Source organism: Monodelphis domestica, chromosome 7 (genome assembly GCF_027887165.1).
Source record: "Monodelphis domestica isolate mMonDom1 chromosome 7, mMonDom1.pri, whole genome shotgun sequence".
Classification (NCBI taxonomy): Eukaryota; Metazoa; Chordata; class Mammalia; order Didelphimorphia; family Didelphidae; genus Monodelphis; species Monodelphis domestica.
In genome coordinates, this window is record NC_077233.1 from 195,597,297 (window position 1) to 195,624,787 (window position 27,491).

At 36.8% G+C, this 27,491-nt stretch overlaps 1 protein-coding gene across 2 annotated transcripts in view; it reads left to right on the forward strand.

Moving 5' to 3' along the window:
* The first annotated feature begins 1,008 nt into the window (after positions 1-1,008).
* Positions 1,009-27,491, forward strand: part of PIP5K1B (phosphatidylinositol-4-phosphate 5-kinase type 1 beta) — a 345,785-nt gene continuing 319,302 nt past the window's right edge. The window contains exon 1 of one of the 2 annotated variants that reach the window (XM_007498579.3): positions 1,009-1,938. The gene's annotated coding sequence lies outside the window, so the exon portion shown is untranslated. The remainder of the gene's footprint in view (positions 1,939-27,491) is intronic. The other variant, XM_056806233.1, reaches the window with a different exon arrangement.

Sequence of the window (27,491 nt, forward strand, 5' to 3'; positions counted from 1 at the left end):
GACTTGTGACTCAATATGTGTAGAAATTCCCTGTACCTATAATGTAGCATTATAAAATAGCTTGTCTTTAACTTAAACTTAGAAAACAGCCTGGGGTGGGGAGCTAACAACCGAATTGCCCAGCTAATTGATTTACTTGAATACTTGTCTTTCTGTCCTACTCCAACCTACTATCTAATATACTTCCTCTCATATTATCATGATAAATGGGGCTTAAAGAAGAATGAACATACCAATAATATTCACCTCCTGACAGTATATGACTGTGAAACATGGAACACCACCATACTGGAAGAACTCAAATTATAAAAAGCTGGAGATAACTGAAAGATCAAAGCAAAGGGGCACCATAGGTGTAAAGTGATATCAGGGAACATTTGAAAGTGAGAGGTAAAAGATATCTATTAATTATTAGCTTAAATTTTTGTGACAATATGCATATATTGCCAATGCATATATACTATATATGTATATGTACTGAATATGTAAATATACATATATATGGCCCACTATAAAAAGAAATCAATATATAATATGCTGGTCCATTTTATAAACATACACAGATATATATTGGAGCCAGTCCTTTAACTGGAGAATGAGAGACAGCAGACGAGCAGGTTACATAAATTACACATTGGCAACCTCGGATATTTAAAAAAAAAAAAAACATTTTGGAAAGCCCTGAGGTCTCTTGGGAAGAACTGTAATGAAATATTGAGCTGAAAAGCCTTGGCCATGAATTGCACAGAACAAGGACAGTATGGGTGGTGATCAGTATCAGTGAAGGGAGTTTCCCCTTTGATGAAATCATTGATGACGAGTTATACTGCAGGCTAAAGAATACCCATGTATACTCCCAGCCAGGGGAGTCCCGGTTTTCAAGAGTTTGAGAAACACAGCTGGAGAAGGAAACCGGAGGTGGCTAAAGACGCCCTAGAGCCTTAAGAGTACCCTAAAGCAGGAGGGAGGTCTCTAACCCATTTCCATTCTATGCACTCTCACAACAACGCCCAAGCCCACAAGAGGTTGAAAACCAATCCATCTTTTAGGATTGCGCTCTACCGGGGAGAAGGGGTGGGGAGGTCTAAGCACCTACGTACAGACTCTGGGACACCGGGAGGCAGCAGCTGTGACAGTTCTCGAGACTGCTGTTGTGGCTGCTGCAAACCGGTCTCTCTTCCCTGCAGGGTGTGCGGGGATGGAGAAAGGGGGAGGAGAGAAAAGGGGAAGAGCTTGGGCAGCGGCCGCCAGCGGGCGGAGCCTCCGGTGCCCAGCAGCGCAGTCTGGTCTTTCTCCTTCTCCCACATACTCACACGCGCACTGCACCCGGAGTCGGGGCCGGAGCAGGAGTCAGAGCCTCGGGATCCGGGGCGACGCCGGTTGCTTAGTGCTTCCTTTAACCCTCTGCACCAGAAGAAGGGAGGGTGAGGTGGAGAAGGAGAGATAGAGGAAAGGACTACATTACAAAAGATTTGGTTTCCTTAGGAAGAGACGGTGCATGGTATTTTGCTGCTCAGCTCCAGAATCAGGCAATTGGTGGCTCCCTTGGCTCCAGAGACCAGAAGGAAAGGGAAGGAAAGAGAACCGGAGACGCGCTCACACTCACACAGACACACGCACACGCACAGTCCTGGGCGACAGTCGATAGTCTTGAGGGAGTTTGGACCGAGAACTAAAAAGCTCCAGCTCTCCACCCCCAGCTCTGGTCCCAGTTGCTCTGCGCCTCCGGCCGACGTTGCCATCCACCTCCCACCTCTTCTTGTCCTCCCCCAACCTCAGCTAGCCGCCGGCCCGTCAGCCTCTCTACCGGCTTCCTTTCACCAACCTAGCTGCCTCTCAGTCGAAGAGCCTCTGCCGCCGCCGCAGCAACATCCCAGGAACTAGCAGACTGTGGCGCAACTGGTCTGGGGAGCGGAGGCGCTGAGATCCTGCCCCAGGGTAAGAGACTAGTTTTCTTTCGTTCCAGCCCGCGCTGCTCTCCCCTCCCCTTCCCTTTCTTTAGGTCTTTCCATTCGGGGGAATGAGGGATGGTTTCTTCATTTTCCCTCAGACCTAGTTCCTTTTCCCTTCCTGCCACTCCAGCCTATTCCCATTCTCCCAAGGGGAGAGCCTGTGTTTGGCAGGAGGAAGGGGCTTTGTAGAGCGCGGGCAGGGTGGTGTGGCTTTGAAGGCTGACTTTCCCGCCGGCCACTAACAGCTGCTCAGCTTGGCTCTCAGTTGTTGTGCCCGCCTAACCCGCCCCCCCTCCCCGGGCCAGGTCCGCAGTGACACCAGCCGAGTTGACTTGGTTAGGGGGAAGGGAGAGAGACGACTTTATGGAGTATAACCCTCAGGGACATGAGAGGTAGAAGAGGGGCTAAGTTAGGATTTGGCATCAGAGGATGAAATCCCCAGTTCTCCATGCTTTGGATCTGGATAACTTATTAGGAAGCATTTAGGATGTCAAGAGAGGTTTCGAATCTTTCCTTTGGTCATTACTGGCGCCGGAGCTGGATTGAACAGGTGCAGTGTTGTTATGACAGAATGCTGCAATCGACTAAACGCCTCCTTCCCCCCAGCCCCTACGCACCTTTCCAGAGGATGCTTTAACGTTTTAGGATGAGGATAGGGAAGAGGGGGGGCATATCTTGAAGTGGTTTTGACATAATTATCCCAACTGATAGGAGAAAGCAGCAAGTGCCAAGGTCTGTTTATGAGAGACATCCATGCAGATGAGACTTGCCAGTTCTCATCCCACTAGCGAGCTTGTACAGGACATAGTTGTTATAAAGCTCATCAGAGGAAGTTGCTTCCATAGGTAAATTAATTCTTTCACTGAACCTGCTGAAATCAATGCCCTCCGAACAAGGTAGCAGAAAATAATTATGCAGAGAGTCTGTGAAAGGGTACAGTCAAACAAAAACAACCCAACCGACCCAGCCTCTTGGAGGCCTGGGGAACAGAGTGAGTTTATATCAGGGAGGGACACCACTGTATCACCCTCTGCTACCAAAACCCAGGTGTCTCCTCTTAGGTAGAAGCTAAGCTTCAGGTTTTTGTGGGTGGGTCATGGAAAAGGGGAAACTGGTGCTGTTTTTGGTGGTAAGCAGTGATCCAAGTACTCTCTCCATGTTTTGATGAGAGTGTTTCTACAGTTAGCTGGAGAAACAAGCTGTTTCTTTGTAACTTTAATATGATAAAGTAGAATGTTGCTAATAAATGTTTTTATTAAGAAAATTTCCTAAGGGAAAGGATACCCTGCAACAAGGGAAGTGGTCCCTCTGTAATCTGCATAAATAATGTCTGGTGTGATTTACAATAATTACAGCTGGGGAGGAAAGAGGTAACAAGAGGCTTAAGTATTGTAACAGATCTAATTTGATGGAGATTGTGGTACAGTGGAACATAGATTAGAATTTAGAAGACCCAGTTTGAGTCCCTACCCTGATGCTTATTATTAGTTCTTTGAGAATGTCACTTAATCTCTCTCATCCAAAAATTTCTCATCTATAGTTCTAGTCTATGCATATTTATTAAGTATCAAAGCTTATTAAACTTTCTGTAGTACCCAAACAGTCTCCTCTCAGGAAAACTGCTTACTGAAATTTTTTGTGTTTATTTTGAATATTTGTAAATGCTGCATTTAATTGTAGCTTATACTTGGTATGTAGCTGGCACTTAACTGCTTATTGTTTGATGACTCTTAAAGCTAGGAATTTGGGAAGATGAATTCTAATGGCATTTGATTAAAAATTTGTAATACTTTTACAACTTTTATAAATAGTATATGGGGGACAGCTAGTGGTTCAGTGGATTGAAAGTCAGGCCTAGAGACTGGAGATCCTGAGTTCAAAGCTGACCTCGGACACTTATTTGCTATGTAACCCTGAGCAAGACACTAACCCCTATTCCCTAGCCCTTACCACTCTTTTGCCTTGGAACCAGTGCACAGTATTGATTCTAAGATGGAAGGTAAGAGTTTTAAATTTAAAAAAAAAGTATATGAGGGTAGGCACATTAGGGATTTTTATCTTTGTTTTGCAGATGAGGAAACCAGGTCCCAGAGATGTTGGGGTTTTTTAAAACCATTATGTTTTGTCTTAGTATCAGTTATAAGACCAAAGATCAGCGAGGATTAGGCAATTGGGGTTAAGTGACTTCTTGCCTAGGGTCACACAACTAGGAAGTGTCTGAGGCCACATTTGAACCCATATCCTCTTAAATCCATACCTGGCTCTAGCCACTGTGCTGCCTAGCTGTCCCCTCCCACTCAGGGATATTTTAACCTGCCAGAAATCTCATGGATAGTAACAGATACTTGAACCCAGGCTCACTGCCACCTATTCTAGTCCTCTTTCTACTATATTTCCAGGTCTTTTGACTCATGGCACGGATTTCTTTCCATTATGCCACAGTTAATTTATTTTAGTTCAGTCAGAGCAGGGACAAGGTATTTGTGTGTCCTTAGGCAAGATTTTAAAATTGTGCCCCTAGTGTATTACTGTTGAGGATTTGAGCCTTAACTATAACATGCAACTTGAGTTGGAGCAAAAGAATTCCATTCCACATGACCTATATTTTTCTTGTTTTCACAATATTTTTAAATGCCCTTCATTTGCATGTCTCTATATGATCTGTCCTAGGGAGCTGTTTGCCTAGTTGACTGCTTCTCCAGGAAATTATGATAATAATGCTTGAAGTACTTAGAAAGAAATACAAATGAGAGAACTGGGTGATAGTTTCTATTATTTCTAACTTGTGAAAATTTAACAAGTTGCAATATCTTTCTGGGACTCAGTTTCCTCATCTGTCAAAAGAGGAATTTGACTTAGTTGATTTCATTTTCTAGTACAAAAACATCTCTGCTCCTATAACTTCTGCATGGTAAAATTTTTTTTGTTTTGACTTACAAGGTTTTTCTATGTTTTAAAGTATCAAAGGAGATTTTCTATAAAATACCAAGTTGCCATAAAAGACTGACTGTTTACTTTGTACCCTGGTTTTCTCTCTTTCTGTTATTTCATATTTATGTGACTTTAGATAAATAACTTAATCTCTGGGGGCTTCAATGCCCCCATCTGTAAAATAATGGAATTGGATTGGATGATCTTTAAGGTCCCTTTTCTAGATTTATTGATCTCTCTCTCTCTCTCTCTCTCTCTCTCTCTCTCTCTCTCTCTCTCTCTCTCTCTCTCTCTCTCTCTCTCTCTCTCTCTCTCTCTCTCTCTTCCCTCTTTCCCTTCTCTGTTTCTTTTTCTATATATACATATTCATATATGAACACAAATGTTTATATATATATATGTATTCAATAAATTTAGATATCTTGATACTGAACTCCTAGGAGGAAGCAAGTTGCCACCTTATGTGTAACTTATTGTCTAAGTTGCCTAAGAGATTGAGTGGTTAAATTATCCAGGATCACACAGCCAGATTTTACTGATTCTTGGGCTAACTCTCTATCCCCTACATCATTCTGTCTCTCTATGATAGGATAATCCAAAGGGAAATGCTTTAAATCATGGGTAGCATCTTGCTATTAGTACTACTACTTCTATGAAAATCCAGCATTTATAGGACATTAAACAGTTTACCAAGTGCCTTACATATACTAGTTCATTTGATTTTTACAGCAACCCTATAAAGTAGGTGCTCTGACCATCCCCATTTTACAAATGATGAAACTGAGACACTGTGGCTTTCCCAGGGTCACACAGCTAATAAGTTACTACATAAGTAAGGAGTATTTGCAATATTAGGTAAGACAACTTATCTAAAGATAATGTGCTTGAAGAGAACCAGCAAATATGGCAGCCAATACTGCTGTACCTACTAAGTCTATCCATCTACTCTTGAACTTTGTGATATGTATAGCCAATAAAAGTATTAATTATTATAAAGTCACTTATGTCACTTTAAAAGGATTTGGGGGCAGGGAGCTAGATGGCTCAGTGGATCAAGAGCTAGGCCCAGAGATAAGAGGTCCTGGATTCAAATCTGGGCTCTTCTTAGCTGTGTGACCCTGGGTAAATCACTTAACCCCATTGCACAGATAGCCCTTCCCATTTCCTGCTTTGCAACAAATACACAGTATTGATTCTAAGATGGAAAGTAAAGATTTAAAAAAATTAATAAAATGATATGGACTTGAGATGTGTATAGTCTCAATTCTGTGCAACAGTTTCTATGGCAAAGAGACATTTTCATAAACTCCTATTATAATTAGTCATGTAAATACTTCAGTGCTTTCCAGAGTCCTTTTACTGCTTGCCTGGTAATTAAGTGAGATTTGGCACTTTTTTAAAGTATCTGGGAAGTTGAGTTTTAAAAAATTTCTTAAATTGGCAACTTTTAGGGAGGAAATATTTGTCCATTTTTACCTCTCCATTGTACTTTGCTTGGTTTGTGCATCCCATTAGGTACCAAGAAGCATACACAAAGAAACGAGAGAACAGTTTGAATAGAAGCCAAATATATACCAGCTTCCCAAGCTTGTTTTCCTTGTAAATAAAACCAGCAGCAAGAGGTGGTCCCATCATGCAACAGGAAAAGTCAAAAATATATCTACATTTTATTCTCATTTGCATGTTGTTTCCACTTGTATTTCTTAAGCAGAAAATTTGAGATTTTTCCAGCATGTCCTCAGCTTAATGTTACTATTTAAGAAACAAAATCCTGAAGATGTTTTTATAGCAAATAATTTTACAAAAGTTGGGAGGTCTTTACTGCTATTATTCCCAACCTAACAGAAGCAATTAGAATTCACTTGTGCATCATGTCCACTATCTGATCACAAAACACCAGTATCTGGCCCTCTAGTTACCAGGAGAAAAAACTAGGCTTACATTAACATGCCTTTTCTCATCCTCCCCCTCAGTTCAGATTGGTTAGCAACCTGTAATGGTGCTACTTGTGAACTAGGCCATCTGTTCCTTTGGTCCATTGCTGTTGTTGTTACTTTTTTTTCCTTTCAAGAAAATAAATTATAAAATCGACTTCCCTGTAAGCTTCTGATGAAGGCAATTGTGTACTTCATAATACTTCAATGCCAACATTTGATGCAGCATTTTCCCTAAGTATGGTATCTCTGTTGTAATTAAAAATGAGATTAAACTAAATTTAAGTAGTCTCTAATTTCATCATACTTTGTTTACTTTTCTAGATCACTTTAACCAAGGAGCTCAAAGATATTTATAAGAGTAAACACAAGAACTCTGTCCTAATTGAACAAATATTAGGGGAAACTTAAGGTATAGGTTATTTATTTATTTATTAAATCCTTAGTTTCTGTCATAGTGACAACTCTAGAACAGAAGACAAAAGCTAGGTAATTGGTGCTAAATGACTTGTCCAGGGTCACACAGCTAGGATACTCCGGTGTCAAAGTTGAACCCAGGTCTTCCCAACTCTATGCCTGCTACTCTATTCACTATGCTTCCTGGCTTCCCCTGTCCCTTTCAATTAGAAAACATTTTTTTTCCTTATTCCTATGGGGATGGAGTAGCAACAAAATCCTTGTAACAAATAACCAGTTAAACAAATTTCTCTTTCCATTTTTCTTTATATTTCTCATATTTGCTGTTTTTAATTATGAGTTACATCCCTCCCCCCCACTTATTGGACAGTTTACTATTCTGCGGTTACAAATAATGCAGCTATACTTATCTCATAATAGATATTTCTCCCTCTCCTTCTTTTGGATAATAGCAGTTTTGTAATAGGGTCATAGGATTATAGTATTGCATCAATATCCTTTCTTCATATAAAGGTTCCCAAGGAGAGGGACTCTTTATCCTTCACAGTGGCACATTGTGAACGCTTCTTAATGGATTATCATGCATTTTAGAAAGTAATATAGAGGGCTTTAAAAGACTGTCTGCTCTTTGATCCAGCCATACCACTGCTGGATTTGTACCCCCCCAAAAAAATAATAAGGAAAAAGACTTGTACAAAAATATTTTTATCTGCGCTCTTTGTGTTGGCAAAAAATTGGAAAATCAGGGAGTGTCCATTGATTGGAGAATGGCTGAACAAATTGTGGTATTTGATGGTGATGGAGTCCTGCTGTGCTAAAAGGAATAATGAACTGGAGGGACTCCATGTGAACTGGAAAGACCTCCAGGAATTGATGCAGAGTGAAATGAGCAGAAGCAAAAGATCTTTGTACACAGAGATGGATACACTGTGGAACAATCGAAAGTAATGAACTTCTCTACTATCAGCAATGCAATGATCCAGGACAATTCTGAGGGACTTACGAGGAAGTACAGTATGCACATCCAGAGAAAGGACTGTGGGAGTAGAAACACAGAAGAAAAACCTATCATTGATGATATGGTTCAATGGGGATATGATTGGGGATGTTGGCTTTAAATGATCACTCTATCGCAAATAATAATACGGAAATAGGTTTTGAACAATGATAAATGTAAAACCCAGTGTAATTGCTCTATGGCTTTAGGAGGGGCCAGGAGGAAGAGGAGGGAAAGAACATGAATTGTGTAACCTTGGAAAAATATTCTAAATTAATTAAATAAATTTTTTAAAAAGTAATGTAGGAAAGCTACTGGGTTTGGCAAATGTCAATCTGCAATGACAGCCTCTGTCACACTGCCTACTCCTCAGCGGAATATGAGGCAAGGATTTGACTTGGGAATTTTGTAACATTTTGTAATTTTTTAAAAAAAGTAACAAGTGGTTCAGTAAGAGCTTTAGAACTTTTCTGAGGATGTTAGCATCATTTTTTAAAAGATAGAATGGAGGAGAGACTTTATTTCTATGTTTCATTCCTTTTTCTTTTTGTAAAGGAGCTGAAATTCATCAGGTAATAGAAATTTTGCCAGTGTATTTAGAACAAGGTGATTTGTGAAGCCTCTGTCCTCTAGCCTTTATGATTGATGGGTTGTTTGGTCATACCCAGATTTAAGTTGATATATGTTCCTTCTTTTGACATACTATATAGATCATTGGACTTAGCATTAAGAAGATGTGAGAGTAAAGCCTGCCTCAATCACTAGCTTTGTTGCCTTGGGCAAGTCACTTAACCTCAGTTAGCTTTAGTCTTCTCTTCTGTTGTTTTATTTTTCCAGTTGTAGATGATTCTTCATCACTTCATTTGGGGTTTTCTTATTAAAGAGACTAGAGTGGTTGTCATTTTCTTCCCCTGCTCATTTTACAGATGAGGAAACTGAGGTACAACAGGGTTAAGTGATTTACCCAGGGTCACACAGCTAGTAGGTATCCAAGGCCAGATTTGATATGAAAGAACTATATATATTTTACCTATTATTATTAAAATTATTAATAAAATTAATTATATATAATTAACATATAATTATATAACTAATTATAATTATAAAATTATTAATAAAATTTTATTAACATTTAGAATTTTGAGTTTTTTATGAGGGTTTTTATCCCATTTGAAATATTTCCATAGCCATAATCTGTGTATACCTAAAAAGTAATAGAACTTTAGAAAAGATACTAGAATTTATGTAAACAAATGAGAGCTATCCTTCAAAGTAGGTTCTTTGAAAAGCTTCATACTTACTCTAGTAAAACTGTTATTCTCAAAACATTCTGAAAACTTCTTTTAGAATTGCATTCAGTGAGTTTATAGAAAAATAAGAAAAAATAGACTCCTTACTTTGTTATACCTTATCTTCTCCCTCCAAAACCAGCTTAATCACTGGGGATATGCATTTGAAATATCTCCAAATGGTTTGTAATTGTTTTTAAGAACTAAGTCAATCCTCAAAGTATGAAGATTTTGTTATTAGGGAAAATATACAACAGAATGTTACTTGTGTTTTGAAGACAGCTCTTCAATGTATGAGCATAATTGAAAAAAGTATATACTCATAGGATGTCAGCTTTGAAAGAAATATATTTTTAAGGATATATAATCCCAATTCATCAAAGTACTTTATTAAGTACTTATTGAATTAAACACACTGAATTAGGTGGAGGAGAAATACAGAGTTTAGATTAAAACTAGTCCTGTCTCACTTGGAACTTGAAATCTATTAAGGGTTGGGGAAAAATAATATCCTTACTCAGTTAACTGTTATACACAGTGATGCTTGTTAAGTATGTCAGAAAGATGCAAAACAAAATTCTGAAATCTGTGGTGAAAGATCTTGGGGATGTGGTGAAAAGAATACTATATTTGGAGTCAGTGAGCTGAGGTTCAAATCCTAGTACTCCTCCTCTTTACTGAGAGACCTTGTGTAAATTACTAAAACTCTTTGAGCTTCTGCTTCCTCAACTGAAAAAGGAGGGGGTTGGATTATATGAAATCTAAGGTCCTTTCCAACTCTAAATCTATAAGATTTTTGAAAACTTATTTTAAATTATTTAACATTTTTACTAACTTATTCTTGACTTTAAAAATGCACGATCCTTTTAAGCCCCATAACAACCCTGTTATGGGGCTTAAACCTGAGAGCTACTTCAAATATTATCACTGGCATTTAACAGATGATGAACCTGAGGTTGAGATTAATTCAATGATACACCCAAAGTCAGCCAGCTAAGATATATCAAAGCAGGGATTCAAACTAGGTAGTCTTTTGGGATTCCAGTCATGCATTCTATACACTCTGTTATGGTGCCTCTTTGATATGTTTTTAGATACAAAATTTTACCCTACAATTACTAAATAAAGAAATACACTGAATATAGAACCTAACTTCCCAAAGTAATAAACATAGCATCTAAAAGTATTAAAGTCAAAACTAAGGAATTTTAGAGTAAAAACTCTGTTACCTTGGTTAACAAGGAGAATTTTGTTCATCATAAATTTTCTGATCAGGAAATATGAGTTACAGAGTTCAAATTCCATGATGACTAACTTCAATACAACAAACATCTTTCTGAACAAAGTAGATTTTCAGAGCCCATATATATAAAATAGTATTAAATAGAACCAAACTCCTATAATGCTAATGTATCTGGATTTTTGATTGGAAGTTGACAAAATGGAAAATGACATGTAACAGCAGATAAAGGCTGGAGACCTCCTGGTGTGGTAGAAAGAGCTCTGTATTTGAGTTTGGAGGATCTCAGTTCCGATGCTGGCTCTTCTCCTGGCTACTTGTGTGACTCAACAAATCACTCTGGTTTTTTTGGGATTCAATTTCCCCATCTGCTATGTGAGGAGGGTAGATTAGATAGAGTCTAAAGATCTTTCAGTATTGAACTCATTTAATCTTTTGATTTACAAATCTCCTGTGAGGAAAGGCAGCAGGTGGTTCAATGGATAGAGTGTCAAGCCTGGAGATAGGAGGTGCTGGGTTCAAATCTGGCCTCAGATTCTTCTAGGTGATCCTGGGTAAGTCACTTAACCCCCATTGCCTAACCCTTACTTCTATTTTGATTTGGAACTGATACTTAGTATCAATTCTAAGATAGAAGGCAAGGGCTTTTAAAAAAAAATCTATTATAGGGAAGCAACTAAGTGACTCAGGGGATAGAGTGTCAGATCTAGAGATGGGAAATCCTAGGTTCAAATCTGACTTCAGATACTCCTTAGCTGTGTGACCCTGTGTAAATTACCTAACAACAGTTGTCTAGCCCTTGCCCTTATGTCTTAAAGAGTTGTTATTAAGGCAAAAAGTAAGGGTTTAAAAACCTCTATTATAGGGTGATGCTATGTAGGACTCACCATTACTTTTAAGGCGTTAGCATATGTGAAAAGGAGTCATCTTCTCCCCCAGGACCTATATGTTTTTTCTGAACATAGGAGAAGCCCATTTCCAACAAACTATTCACTTTTGTCACTCATTTTGTTATCAAGAATACACTATGCAAGTGTATTCAAGTATGGTGGTTATCAAAGTGTGGGAGAGAGTACACTAAAAAAGTCTAATCATAGCCAAAGACTACAAGCTCAATCTGTCACATAGTTTGCACCATAGGGTCACTGGATTTGGTCTAAAAAAGGTGGATGGTGGCGGCAAATCATTGGTCTCACAAATAATTGGTGTCTGCTTCTTCTGAAAAAGGAAGTCTGACTTGGAAATGATATTGTAAGTTGTGGTCTTATAACGGGAAGAGTAAACAGCTGTTTCTGACAACTCACCAGAGTACTTGAATTTGATTCAACAGATATTTATTGGGCAATTTCTATGGCCCAGAATTGTACCAGGTGCTTTGGAGGATACAAAAGAAATATGAAAGAAGAAGCTTCCAATTTAATTGAAGCAACAACTGAAAATGAGAAAATAGTACAAAACAAATTATCATCAAATGCTTATCTTTAGTCAATAAGTCTTGAAGTGCCAGGCACTGAGATATAAAGAAAGAAAAAAAAAACAAAACAAAAACAGTCCATGCTCTCAAAGGAGCTGAGCCACAGAGGACAAGAACCTCCACTACTGGGTAGAGGGAGGCAGATTTAAACTTAACATAAGAAAAAAACTTGCTCAGAATTAGAGCTGTCTAAAAATGGAATGGTTTTGCCTTGTGGGAAGGGAGTAGTATTCTTCCATTATCATTGCAAACCATCAAGCTAAAGCTAGATCTTTTTGAGGGTGATATTGTAAAGGAGATTTGCACTTTGAGTAGAGGTTGTACTAAATGCTCTCTCAGGTCTCTTCGGTCTCCATAATGATCTGATCCTTTGAAATTATCAATATGTACTACACATGCAGTGTGGTTTTATGATGGGGTCAAGAAAATTCTCAGTGTTCCACCCATCCTCTTTTGTTTCTATTCATTTTACAGACTCTCACTGAAGAGAGAATTATAGCACACACATCATAAGGGACCATCATAGTTAGATTTCTTCTCAAATCCTTTCAAGCACATTATTGATTTGTTCACGTAATTTTTATTTGATTTAAGCACATGGCCTAATCTCCCAGATATATATCTCTATATACACATATACACATACATATTAGTGCTCAGGGGCAACATGGAATACTAGGAGGGAACCTGGTTTTGCATCATTTATATATTCTGTGATCCTAGACAAGTGACTTCTCCTTTCAGTGCTCTAGGTAAATTTCTATAGTTACAGAGAAGAGGATAACCTCCCTTGGTAAAGAGAGTTCCCTACATCAATGGGATCATAGTTCCAGCCCCTGTCTCTGTCTTTTTCTTAGTGATAACATGAAAAAGTAACTTAAGAGTCCTATGGAAATAAGTGGTATCACTATGTCAAAAGATACACATAGTTTTATAACTCTTTAAGAATAATTCCAGATTGCGCTACAAAATGGTTAGATCCGGTAGATTTAACATTCTAAAATATTTATAGCGGCTCTCTTGGTACTGGAAATTTGAAGAGATGCCTATCAATTTGAGAATTACTAAACAAGTTGTGGTATAGTATTGTATTGGGCTGTGCTATAAGAAATGAGGAATAAGTTAATTCTGGAAAAAACATGGAAGGATCTACCTGAAATTATGAACAGTGAAATAAGCAGAACCAAGAGAACATTAAATATAGCAATAGAAATATGAGGATGACTTGTGTATGTCCACCTCCAAAGAAAGAACTGATAAGTAGAAATAAGTAAGATGTAGTTTTATATATACATATATCTTTTTGTCAAATGATGCTTTCTCTAATAAGAGGAAGAGAAGAAGGGAGGAAGTTAACTGGATGTTTAAATATAATAAACAAATTAACATAAAAAGAGTACTATGGGAAACTTAGGATTTGAGGTAGAGGGAAAAAATAAATGATGTATAGAAAAGAAAGTGGGTCTTATGAAGAAAGATTAAAATAAATTTGGTTAATTGAATTATTTGGATTTTGAGAAAAGAAAGTTTGTGGATAGTGTTGGGTGATATGATTGATATGATTAACTATAAATTATTTTCAAATTTATAGTCACTGTAAATTGAATGGTGATTACTTAGCTATTCATCATTTTTATTGTATTGAATAGCTTTTTGGGGGAGAAAATGTCATGGATTCAAATCATAGGGTATATTGTTTATAGGCTCATAAAACTGAAAGTTGAAAGAGATCTGAGGAATCATTTAGGTCAACCTCCTCATTTTTTAGATAGGGAAATTGAGGCCCTGGAATATAAGAAAAGCATGTTGTCCAGGACAAATTAAATGATTGTCCTGCCATTCTTTACATTTCTCAGGCAACACCGAGAGTATCTTATTGCTAACACAAATCAGCATCAGGACCATCACCTGCCTAGTCCTGGATAGTATGCATCTTTAAATGGAATACAAGAAAAAATTATTTGTTTTTTGTTTTGTTTTGTTTTTTGCTAGCATATTATACAATTTTATGAATTTTGTATGATTTTGAACTTCCAGGACTTTAAAACCACTAGATTTTTTGTCAAAAAAAACTATATGATTCCTCACTTTGCCTTCAATAATCCACATTTCAAAAACTCACTGTCTTCACTGACCCACTTCTCCTTTATTTCTTCTCCAAGAGATGTCCATAATGATCATTCCCTCTCCTTCTCTCTCATATCTTCATTTGTGAAAGAACAACTTTCTAACAATTACAACTATTCTAAGTTCTGGTAGCCTCCAGAAATACATTATAGAGATTTTTAGGCTAACGCTGGCCCACTATTCAGATATGTTATAAAGGGGATTTTTGTTCAGGTACAGGTTGGACTAGATTGCCTCTGGCCAACTCTGTGATACTTGTGTGATGTTGGGCAAGTCTTTTAATCATGAAATATGAGGGCAGGTGACAGCTGGGTGGGGTGAGTTAGGAGGACCTGAGTTCAAACAGATTTGAAAAGATACTTTCTAGTTGGATAATCTGTGCAAGTTATTTAGCCTCATTTGCCTAGCCCTTGCCCTTCTGTCTTCGTGTAGTTACTAAGACAGAAAGTCAGGATTTAATTTTTTTTTAATGAGCAGGGACTGTACTAGAAAGTTCTAAGAGCTTTTTCAACTCTAAATCCTATGTTCCTATGAGATCAGTGGGCTTGTTCAAGGTCAAATTTATGGGAGAGCTGTAACAAGAATGTCGATATCCTAATTCCCAATCCATCGTATCATAAAGTCTACAAAATTTTGCTGTTGTTGTTACCCTCTGAAGATAAATATGGTTTCCATAGAGGGTCATGCCCTATCCAAAGGGGGGAAATGATTTGGGAGCAGCTGGAGCCTGAGACAAATATCTAATGGCATTAATTCATAGAAAAATTCTTCATAGTTTTATTTAGAGAACCCTATTGGAGCAATAGTTTGATAATGGATTGGATTCAAAAAGACTTGGGTCTGAATCAGATGTTTACTAGCTAGCTGTTTACTTTGGGGGAAGTCACTTAACTTCTTAGAGTCAGTTTTCTCATCTGTAAAATGAGGGAGTTGGACTTGACCTCTTAAGTCCCTTCCAGGCCTATATCGATGATGCTTTGAACTATTAACTCTTTATTTTCCTTTTTTATTATGATTTTAATCATCAACAAATGCAAAAATTTCAATATATAAAGAATAAGAGGATAGTTTAAGAACCAGTGAACTTCTATTATATGCAGTTTTCTCTGTGTGTGTGTGTGTGTGTGTGTGTGTGTGTGTGTGTGTGTGTGTTCTAGAGGATATTTCAGAAGTCTTGGTGTAATCTGGAGTTACTAAACCCTACATTTACATATAATATAATACATGTATATGTCTATATATTTGATAAGGTAGTAATAAATTTGTTTGGATCATGTGCACTTTAAATTCATATTCTGTGCATTTTAAAATGTTTTATTGATGTTCTTCTGTGAATGTAATTATCACTGCCCTCTTGATAGTTCTCCATCTTAACAAATATGTATATTCTAACAAAATATATCAGCCTGTTTGGCTGAGAAAATATATCTCCTTAATCTCTCTTTATCACTGCTCTGCAAAGATAACCAAGAATTCTTCAGAGATGCCTTCCTCATCATTTACCTAAGAAAGCCACTAACATTTGTTTCTTATAAAGGAATTGGTCAGAGAGTGTCTTTTTCCCCACTAGATCATCATTCCAACTATGTGTGCATCTGCCTTCTTCCCTGAGTTTCTATTTTTATATCATTTTCTCTTTGCTTTCAGAGACTAATCAGGATGCCCAGGAAGAAATATGCCAAGTATCCATGTAATATGTATTACTGAATGGCACATAGAGAATAGACTAAATCAAATGGACTTAGCCAGAAGACAATATGCAAATGGTGGTAAGGTTGGTTCAGTGCTGGGAAATGAGCTAGATTTGGAGTCAGAGCATCCAGGGTCAAATCTAAGTGTTGCTTAGTTACTGTTTATGTGACATTGGACAAGTTACTCCAGATAGGATCCAAAGATCACATATTTACAGCTGGGCAAGACTTGTCATCCAGCCCAATGCTTTCATCTTATGGATAGGTAAACAGAGTCATAGAACAGTGTCATAGAACAGATTTACCCAAAATTATGTAGGCAGTAAATTTCAGAGACAGGATTCAAAGCATGATCACTCTGACTTTCAATTAAGTTCTTTTTATACTGAACTGTCCTAATTTCACTGGCCCTTAATTTACTAATCTGCAAAATGAGGAAGATAAGCTTCCAGTTTTCCAACAACAAGGAGGTGATAATCTTTTTTAGTTGTGCCCTCATAGTATCTCATCTGTAGTATGCTATTCGGTTCTTGGCACCACTATTTAAGAAGGATGTCAGTAACCTGAAGAGTCCAAAGGAAGGCAACAAGGACAGTGAGGGACCTTGAGTCCATGCCATATGAAGATGGGCAGAAGGAACTGGGAATGTTTGGTGTGTTCAGTTAGTTTTACTGATTTTTTTTTTTTGCTATAAATGATCATTTGATGGGTAGGAGAGGGATTTATTTGGAAAGGTAGATGATGTATATTAATGTCTTTGATGGAGGGGAAGAAATGATAGCCATATCTAAGTATCTGAAGACTTCTCTGTCAACCAACAGAGAAATTATAATTGATCCATTTGACCCTATAGCTGCAGATCTTGGTTCCATGACAGGAATAATGTGGGATATTTAAAATGTTTGAGGAAAAAAGAGCAATACTGATCACACTACATTCCATTTATGATGTTCTCATGTTTAATATATTTTTTCATTTACTTCTATGTTTAGCTATGGTAGTAACTCAGACTTTCTCATTTGTGATGATACATCTTTGTGAACCTGGGATTTGGGTTGTTGTTGTAAAAAAAAAAGGAAGTACCACTTGAAAATCGTTGTGGTGGAGCAGCTAGGCAGCTCAGTGGCTACACCATCAGGCTTAGAGACAGGATGTTCTAGGTTCAAATCTGGTCTCAGACATTTTCTAGCTGTATGACCCTGGGTAAATCACTAAAACCCAAATCCCTAGACCTTATCACTCTTCTGTGTTGGAACTGAAACAGTATTGAATCTAAGATGGAAGGTAAGGTTTCATAAAAAAGAAACTAGTTGTGGAACAGTAAAGGAAAGTTGTGGTTTCCAGTTTGATTCCAAGACTTGAGAAGATCTGCAGTGCCTAGTAGGTGCACAAATCTCAGTAGAAACTTATCATGTTTTTTTCAGAATGAAATAAAAATATTTTGCTTTTAATTTGTATATTATTTTTTCAAATGACTATTAAATTATTAGGCTATAAATACTAAGTTATTTGGACCTAACTACTTAATAAATGGAATTGTTAGGTATTTCTTTTGGAAAAATCACAGAGACCCTACAGGCCCCTTGAGCCAGAAAGTATGGGAACTTTTGTCTTAGAGTATAGAACCAAGAGCTGTTGGTAGAATGTGCAAAAGTCAAAATCAGTCTTAATGTCAGGAAAACCTTCTAAACAGTTAGAGCTTTTGAACATTAGAGCTGTCCAGAAGAGGAATGGACTGCCTGTTGAGGGTTACCCTTAATGGAGGTCTTCAGGCAAAGATTAGGTGATCATTTATTAGGCATTTGGTAGACGGGGTTCTTTACAGTATCAATTGGGCTAAATAGACACTTCAGACTCAAATTATAGCTGGAAAGACCTATGTGAACTGATGCAGAGTGAAATAAGCAGGACCAGGAAAAAACTGTACTCAGTAACAGCAATATTGTGGAAGGATTAAATGTGATAGACTTTGCTACCAACAGCAATGCAATGGTCCAGGACAATTCTGAGGGACTTATGGCAAAGAATGCTTTCCACCTCCAGAGAAAGAACTGTTGTAGTCATAATGCAGAAGAAAGCATATGATTTGTCACCTGTTTATATGGGTATAGAATTTGGGGCTTTGGTTTTAAAAGATTGCTCTATTAAAAAATGAATAATATGGAAATATGTTTTATGTAATAATACTTGTATAATCCAGAATGAATCACTTATCAGCTCCAGGAGGTGGGGATGGAAGAAGGGAGGGAGACAGTTTGGATCATATAACTTTGGAAAATTTACGTGGAAACATAATTTTAAAATAAAAAACAAACTCAAATTATGTGATTCCTTGGCCAGAGTACATGAACATTTCTGTGCTTTTAAGGAAGGCAGATAAGTTGAAGTTAAAAATGTAATGGATTGTGAAGAGCTTTACATGTCAAACAGAAGATTTTATACTTCATTCTATAGATAATAGAAAGCCATCAGATTTTATCATATAAAGAGACATGATCAGTCATTGGCTTTAAGAAAGTCACTTTAGAAGTGATAAAAGGATGATTTCAGTAGACTAGGACATAAATGATGAGAATCTGTACAAGGGGTAAAGAAGGGAATTTGAAGGACAGGTGTTATAAAGGATGAAATGGCAAGATTTGACAACAAATTAGATAGGTAAAGTGATTGTAAATGAGTAATTAAGGATAACAGAGATTTTTCATTTAAAGATCTTTTATTTTCCCAATTACATGTAATAACAATTTTCAACTTGCATATTCTGAAATTATAAGATCCAAATTGTCTCCCTTATTCCCTTCCCTCCCCTCTCTCTGAGATGGTAAGCAATTTGATGATACAGAGGTTGATACTAGGAAACTAGTGACTAGAAGGATAGTAATGGCCTTAACATTAAAAGGGAAAATATGAAGACAGGAAAATTGGGGGTAAAAGATGATGAACTCTATTTTGGACAAAGTATATTTAAGATGTTTATGGGAGATATTCACTTTGAGATGTCCAAAAGTCAGTTGGTGATTTACGATTAGAATTCAGGAGATGTTTTTAGGCTGGATATTTTGTATCAATCTTAAATATCTATTCCTCAGAACAGATTAGAAGTAGGGGGAGGAAGCTTTGAGCAGTGGCCAGGATGAAGAAGTTAAATTTCTCACTAGTTCCTGCTAGATCAGATCTTCATTGTATAATTCTATTATATAACTGGGAATGTGGTGCTTCTACAAGATCTGACAACTGTGTTGAATTATAACTGTAAAACACCATTTCCTAATTTGATACAAATGATGGTTTGATTACCTGCAATTTCTGATCATTTGAACTTCTGTTCTTCTATAATTTTGAGAACGGTGACCTAAAGGTACCATGTTTTAAATTGATATTATTGGGGAAAGATATTTATATAACAAATCTTTTTTATTTCTTTGTTGAAATGGGTTTTTTTTTGAGGGAAGTTGGGGTATCAACCTCTGATAACACTGATGTAGTGGAATCCCTGGGAAGAAACCCCCTCTAACAATACAGGTTCATCTTATAGTCTGAAAGTATCATGTAGGGTCTGAGAACCTTGGTAACTTGTTCAAGGTCATATTGCCCCAATATGGCACAGACAGAATGTGACCCTGGTCTTCCTAACTCCCCTGGCTAAAGAAAAGTTTTTTGGTTTTGGTTTTAGAGCAGATATTACATAGTTCTTTAAGATCTGCATAAAGTTTTTAACATCCATTTCTCATTTTATTCTTGTGACAATCCTGTTACTGAACCTACTTTATAACTGAGAGAACTGATGCTTCCAGAAGTTAGAGAAAGAACAGAATATTTTCTAATCCTTCTAAAGAAAAAAAAAGAGCTCCCTGGAGCTATTTAATAGAAGTGGCCTAAGTAACTTTCCCTTTCTACTGACTCCCTTTTTGATAGTACTGTTAAGGACTCAATTCTTTGGGTGGGAAAGAGAGGAACCTTTTCAGGTTAGTTCAGCATTGTATAAAAATCATAGTTTTTCACCTAAAACTAATTTTAAAGCTTACTTAGTCCAATGCCCTTATTTTACTGAGGACAAAGCTCTGGTTTGCTTGCTCAGCTTCTACTAGCAAGGATGACTAAGAGTAGAATCTAGACCTTCTGGCTCCTGAGGTCATAGGATTTAGAGATGGAGAAGACAATACTTAGTATTCCAAAGTTTCTGGGGACAGAAAACAAAACAAAACAAAACACTGTGCTTCCCAAAGTACTTAACCCCTAGCTTAAAAAACTGGGAGACTAAACATCTGATATTAGTTTATAGTTAAAAGAAAAAAAATGATGCAGAAACTATTTAGATTGGCTATCTGTTAGATTAAACCTAGGCAATTGAACAAGTTTTGGGAAAATGGCAACTGAACTGAGAAATGTCTACATTTGCTCATGTAATGCTTGTACAAACTGGCCTTGAAAGTTTATATTAATTATAATTATTTGAAAAAGGAGGCATCTAGGTGGCCCAGGGAATTGAGAACCAGACCTAGAGACAGGAGGTCCTGGGTTCAAATTTGGCTTCAGACACTTCCTAGCTGTGTGACCCTGAGCAAGTCACTTAATCTCCATTGTCTAGCCCTTATTGCTCTTCTGCCTGAGAACCAATATATAGTTTTGATTCTAAGACAGAATGTAAGAGGTTTAAAAAAATATTTAAGGAAGAAATATACATATAGTAAAAACAAAAAACACTCAACCTGTAGGAAACAATCCAATCAGATTCTCTCTCCCTAATCATAAATTAATTTACCAATTTGGGTTGACTCTTTAAATACAAATCAAGAGGGATTCATATACAATAAAATGCTGCAATTGTGGGAATTTAAATTATTTGGAAATTAATGTGGGAATTAATTTAAATGGGAAACTAAAAACCTTCAAAGAATGAGGCATCCTTTAAAATATTTTGTTGATATCTTTGTTTTTTTTTGTCATTTTCACTTATCCAGATATGTGTGTATATATATTATATATAGATATAGATATTTGTTCTCCCACCTATATAATCATCTCTCATAACAAAAGGAAAAAAGGGAGTTCAGATAACTAACCAATGCATCAACCAGTCTCACTGCATATAGTCCCCATGTCTGCAAAGGGGAGAAGCAAGTATATGTTCTTATCTCTTCTTTGGGAATAGATTTGGTCATTAATTAGGTGACATTCAGTTTCTATGAGTTTGTATGTTTTTACTATATGTAAATCATTCTTAAGTTTTCTGAATAAACTAAACCTTTCTCTCCCTACTCCCCTTCACATTCAATGGGTTTCCACTTTAGTTATTTTGAATTGAAATCTTTCCAAAATGTTTTACATTTTCCTTATTTCTTGAACAGAGTGTACATTTTTGCCCTATCTTGAAGAGAATAACACAAATATCAATTTTGGTTGTGAACCGTCACATCAGAAATGTCCCCCTTCTCTAAATGGCTTCAGGATGCTTTGTGCTTTGAGTTTTTCGGTTCGAATCGTCATTGGTCACACATATTTAATTTCCTCTTCTTTTTGGCACTTCTTGGCTGTTGTTTCCCTGTAGAGTTAGTGTACCTATCTGTAGTAGACCTCCTTTATAATCTGCTGTTTCCAGGCTTCTATGGGCCAGTAAACTATATAAGTGAGCTTGCTATGAGTATCTATAAAATAAGAGTAATTAAATTGTTGGGGGGGGTTTTAAACCTCTTTCTTCCATCTTTGAATCAATACTAAGTATTGTTTTCAAGGCAGAAGAGCAGTAAGGGCTAGGCAACTGTGGTTAAGTGACTTGTCTAGGGTTATGCATATTGGAAGATTTAAAAGGTCTGGCTCTCATTCTGCTGGCCCAACTAGCTACCCCAAGAGTTAACTGAGTTTTAACCAAGCACATGAGGAATTCTTTTATGAATAAAATATATAAATTTTAGTGTAAAACCTTACCAAGATCTCTTTTGACAGTCTACACATCTTTCTTGGTTTTCTTTTTTCCCCTTTTTCTTGGTTGTATTCCCAACAAGGAAAATATATAGAAATAAAAAAGATAATTACAGGCAATTTTAGATGTATGATCTATTGCTTTAACTGAGTAACAGATTTTAAACCAATTTACGTTTAACCAATTTACATTTAACCAATGCCACATTTTGATGTTTCATCCTTTCGTGTGTGTTGTTAAATAGCAAAACCTAACCCTTTAAAGAATTAAATCTGGCAAACATTTAGCAAACACTTAACAAGTACAGAATACCATGCTCTTCTGAGGGTATGGAGACCAAACTAAATGGACCTTCAACTCAGACTTTACACTCTACTGGGTAGATACTAAATATACATAAGTAAATAGATGCAAAATATATACAAATAAATTTAATTGAACGAGTATCAAGGTGAAGAGAGGGGAAAAGTTAAGGGAATTAACATTTATGTAGCACCTACTGTATTCCAGGTACTCTGTTAAGTGCTTTATAGCTATCTTATTTGATCTCAGGCATCTCAAGAGGAATCAGGAATGCTCTTAAAGAATATTCACCATCCTGCAATTAGCAGAGGAAGAGGATTTTAGTGGTAACCCAGGATTGGAGTTAAGTACAGTGTGACTAGTATCAGGATACCAGCGCAAGGGATCCAAAGGCAGCTGGTAGTATATGGTTGAACTGTTCAATCAAAAAATAAAAATATAATAATAATAAAAATATAAAAATAACCAATTCTAAACTGGGGATTCTTAACACCTTTTTGTAGCATGTATCGCTTTCACAGTCTGGTGGATCCTATGGACCCCTCACAGAGTAATGCTTATTGCCTATATTCAGGAACTGAAGGAAATGTTTAATTTCAATTAAAGGTAAATGAAAATAATGAAAATAAATTTTTTTTTTGTCAACTATGTTTATGGATCTCCTGAAATCTATCCACAGGATCTCTTAGAAGTTTGTGGACCTAGTGCTAAGAAACACTGCTCTAAACTACTATATAAAAATGTTGGAAACGGTTTTTAAATGTAATTGGGGGAAAATAAAATGAAACTAAAATAATAAATAAACTTGCTATGATATTTATTTACTTAGTGTCTGGTATATTTAGTTATCTTTTCATGTGAATGCCAAATTTCATCTACCTGATTTGAGAGTAGAGACCTTGTCTTTTTAAAATGCCCACCTCCCCCCATGCCTCAAATGGGACCTGATATATATTTATATGCATACGATATGTTATACATGTATTTTATATATGCACATCTAAATATATCCCATATAGCATATATACTACATGTATAATGTACTCAACAAGCATTTTGTCCTTTCATAAGAACAAATAAAAATGATCCAGCAGCTCAAAAGTGATAAATATTGACATTAGTTGAGGTAACTCTCAGAGAATTTGAAGTGTCTGCTTAAGGTGAGTTTGTACTTGGAATGGTTAAGCTCCTGTTTCTCCTTTTTAAAAAATAAAGGAAAGGTTGAGTTTTTATTATTTTTTTCTATTTCTGGAGTCCAGTAGGGGGAACAATTATTTGAATTACTCCCTAGTCCTCTTCATTAAAGTCTCATTTTGAGGCCTCATTGTGTTCCTGTGGGGATGGTACTGGATTCTTAAAAGCTATATCAGGGCAGCATAAAATCTAGCAAGTAAGTAGTAGCATCCTAGATTTAGGGATGGAAGAGACTTTAAAGGCATTTAATCCAACTCCCTCATTTTATTAGTGAATAAATTGAGGTCCAGAGATGTTGAATGACTTCCTTAAGGTCAAATAGCTTGTCATCAGAATTCTTATGAAGGTCTTCTGCTTCTGAACCAAACATTTTTTCCACTGGGTCATGGTCTACAGAGCTGGACAGACTTCAAGTATGATCCTGGTGACAGAACCTGTATATTTGTCCTTGGAGGACCAACCTGGCTAATTCTGAAGAGGCTTGTTCCAAGATTTTTTTGGAGGGTGATGACTGGCACTACTCTTGGACCTTCTACTAAATCATGGAGTTGTTGAGCTTTGTATCGGTGTCTTGCATTTACAAAATCACAGGGGATTTTTTTTAATAGGTAAAGTTTTCCTATCTATTCAGTCTTTGTGCTTCTTAGAATCTTAGCATTGTATTTACATAGAAAGATGGTAGAGGGATATTGGATTCTGACTAATCGTTCTTATGCTCCTGACTCTTTGGCGACCTGGGGACATGTGGTTTAACTTCTCCATGTCTCGTTTTTTTTTTTCTCTCTCACCCATAAAACAGAAACCACTATATTGACTTTGTTTCTGCTTTAGAAGGAGACTGAGAGATGAATGGTTTTTGAGGTCTTTCAAAAGAAAAAGGATTTACATTAATGGATTTATTATATACTAGCACAGAAAGGAAGTTCAAGATCAAGGCAACTACTCTTATGAAAGGTGGATGTAAACAAAGATCTGAGCCGAGGTGCTTACCTATAAGTGTCATAAAGAATTCTTGAAAACTCATAAAGGAAAGTTGTACTTCCTTTGAGAATATTTTGGGGCCCTTGAGCTAGAGGAAGAAGGGGTACCTGCATATTTTTGCTATGTAGGGTGTGGTGGAAACTTACAACAGAAAGGTCAAACATAGCCCTCAGAGTAGAGCTGTGATTTGATAATTAATTTAAGAAATTATTAAATGGAGCAGGCATACCCAAGACCATGATGGTGGCAGGATGAGGCTATAATTACACTTTAATAAGTCACAGAGAGGTGGCAGCTGGGTACCACAGTGGATAGAGTGTCAATCCTGGATTCCAGATGACCTGGTTTCAAATCTGGCCTCAGACACTTCCTTCCTAGTCCTAGGCAAGTCACTTAACCCTGATTGTCTAGCCCTACCACTCTTCTGTCTTAGAATGACTACTAAGACAGAAGGTAAAAGTTTTTAAAAGACACCAGAGGGTATAGGGGCAAACAGGTGCAGAAAATATAGAGATAAGAAGCAAAAAGGGGTACAGAGGGCAGGCAGCAGTGGGGAAATGAGTGGGGAAGGGGAGAGGCACAATAATCATTCCCATAATTGTGGATTAGAGTTGGGAGCATTCAGCAGCATGGACTTGATGGAAAGAAAAGAATGCTTAGGTTGGGTTGGGTAAGGGAGAGAGGAGTTTGAAGTTTCATTTTTATAAAGTTTTTTTGGGGGGGAGAGGAGCAGACTAATTCATCCATTCCACTTTGGAATTAGTTCATTAACATATCCAAATCATCTAAAGTTGTTACTTAAAGATAACTCATCCTTATCATCTCAATTTTAATCAGTACCATTTGGTGAGCTTACTGTGGATGTCTGGACCATGTCTGAGATTTACATATCTATAAGACCAAAAGGCCCTGATAGCAAAGTCCAGATGGCTTCCCCTGATTCAGCACAGATAGCCTAGATGTGACTTTTGGTTAGTATATGTTAGTTTGTAAATTATGCTCCTTTGTTCTTTGGGACAGTTTATATGTGACTTCCAACTTCCCTTTTGCAATCTTACTTCCTGAGATTTCTTTTTATAAACTTATTATGCTGACTAGAGCCAGAGGGAAGGTGATCTGGGGAACAAGAACAAGATACAATTTCAATACAAGTGCAATCAGATGAAAATATCATTGGGAAATATTTAACAAAATAAATAAAATATCATAGAAGATAATGCTAATACATGGTTTCAAAGTTAATATGCATTCCATGGCACCAGCTCCATTTTCATTAGTTGACAACACTAGTATAGAGTATAACCACACGTGTTTAAAACAGGAAGAAGAGTGCAGATTGCAAACCATTTATCCATTCTCATCCAATGCTACTTTTATTCCCTCCATTCTTTGGGAAGTATGTAATAAAATTATGGACTGATTCATCATTCCTTTATAAAGGATACATTCAAAATACCAGGAACAGGCCAACATCACAATGTTGCCAGATTTCAGTGACAAACAGGCTTTCCTTTGGTTGTTCTTCACTCCCATTACATCTCTGGACCAATCTCCTTTTCTAGTCATGCATCTCTGAGAATATCCTTTATACTGCTCATGTTCACTTATCTTGAGTGGCAATCTGTTTCAGTTTACTGATAATCCACTTTGAATTACTTCATTTCCCTTTGGGTCCCCTAAAACTACAATTCTTCAAACATTTGGATATTCCATGATTTGTGGTAACATAGCATCATTAGAAAATTATTGATTGAAGAAAGCCCAATCACAACTGATGAAAGACTTATTTTTCCATCTACAAAATCTTGGACATTCCATTTCCCAAATCCATGCTCTTCTACCAGCAGCCCCCTATGCCTGGCATGTCCTTTCCTCATGTCTTCCTCCTGAGTTTTCTGTATTTCTTCAACATTCAGCTCAAATCTCAAGTTTTGGCAAGAGTCCTTACCTCACCCCATTCAATCTCCTCTTGCCCCTGCTTCTAGTGCCTTCCCACTGGGATTATTCTCTAATTATATTAATATGTACATTATGTATAATATATGTGAGATATATATACACACATATATATTTATACACATCATAAGTGCATAGTTATTTTCAAATTGTCTCCCCCCCACCCCCACCATTTGAATGTGAATTCTATGGGTCTAAGGGCCTCTTTTTTGCCTTTCTTTGTACTTGAACACATACTGACACATAGTCAATGTTTGTTATTTGACTAAGGGCATTCTTCATGAAGGTAGGAGACAGACTTTTGCAAATATTATTCTATATCAGATCAAACATCTATACAAGTCCATAACTAACTGAAAGATGTGGAGAATACATGATCATATTATTTGCTTATACAAATAATTTGATTCAATAAAACCAAATGCTATTTCATGGTGAAATATTTTTAAGGAAGTAGTTTATATATGATGCTTCTATTTCCCTAACCCTCACCTTCTGGCTTCTGTGCCTACATTTTTTTTAGTTCTCATCTTTGACTTTTCAATAGTACTTGATATCATCAACCAATTTCTTAGTCCATAAACCTTTCTTCCCTTCAAAGATATTATATTCTTAATCTCTTTATTCCTCTGTCTCCTCGACTGCTTAAAGTTGAACTGTTTCCCAAAGTTCTATTCTTATTCTCATCTATCCTCTTTACACTCTTCCCTTGGACAATATCATTTACTTCTGTGCCTTTAATTATCACCTTCTTGTGAATGGATGCCAAATTCTTTCTCCCAGCTCTGACTTCCCAACAGATTTGCATCTTCAAATATCTTTTTAATATTTCTAGCATCAATTTTCTCTTTTCTGGTTCCACTGCCACTATCATAGTTGTCCTGGTCCTCATTACTCATGGTCTAGACTTCTTACATTAGCTTCTTAACACATCTTTTCATTCCTAGATTCCTTACACATAGATCCATTCATGCCATTTTTCAGTTCAGACCCCCTGACTTCCTATTACCCAATGAATAAAGTTCAAGCTTTTTAGCCCTCCACAATTTGAAATGATTCTATCATTCAGTCTCCATCTCATAATA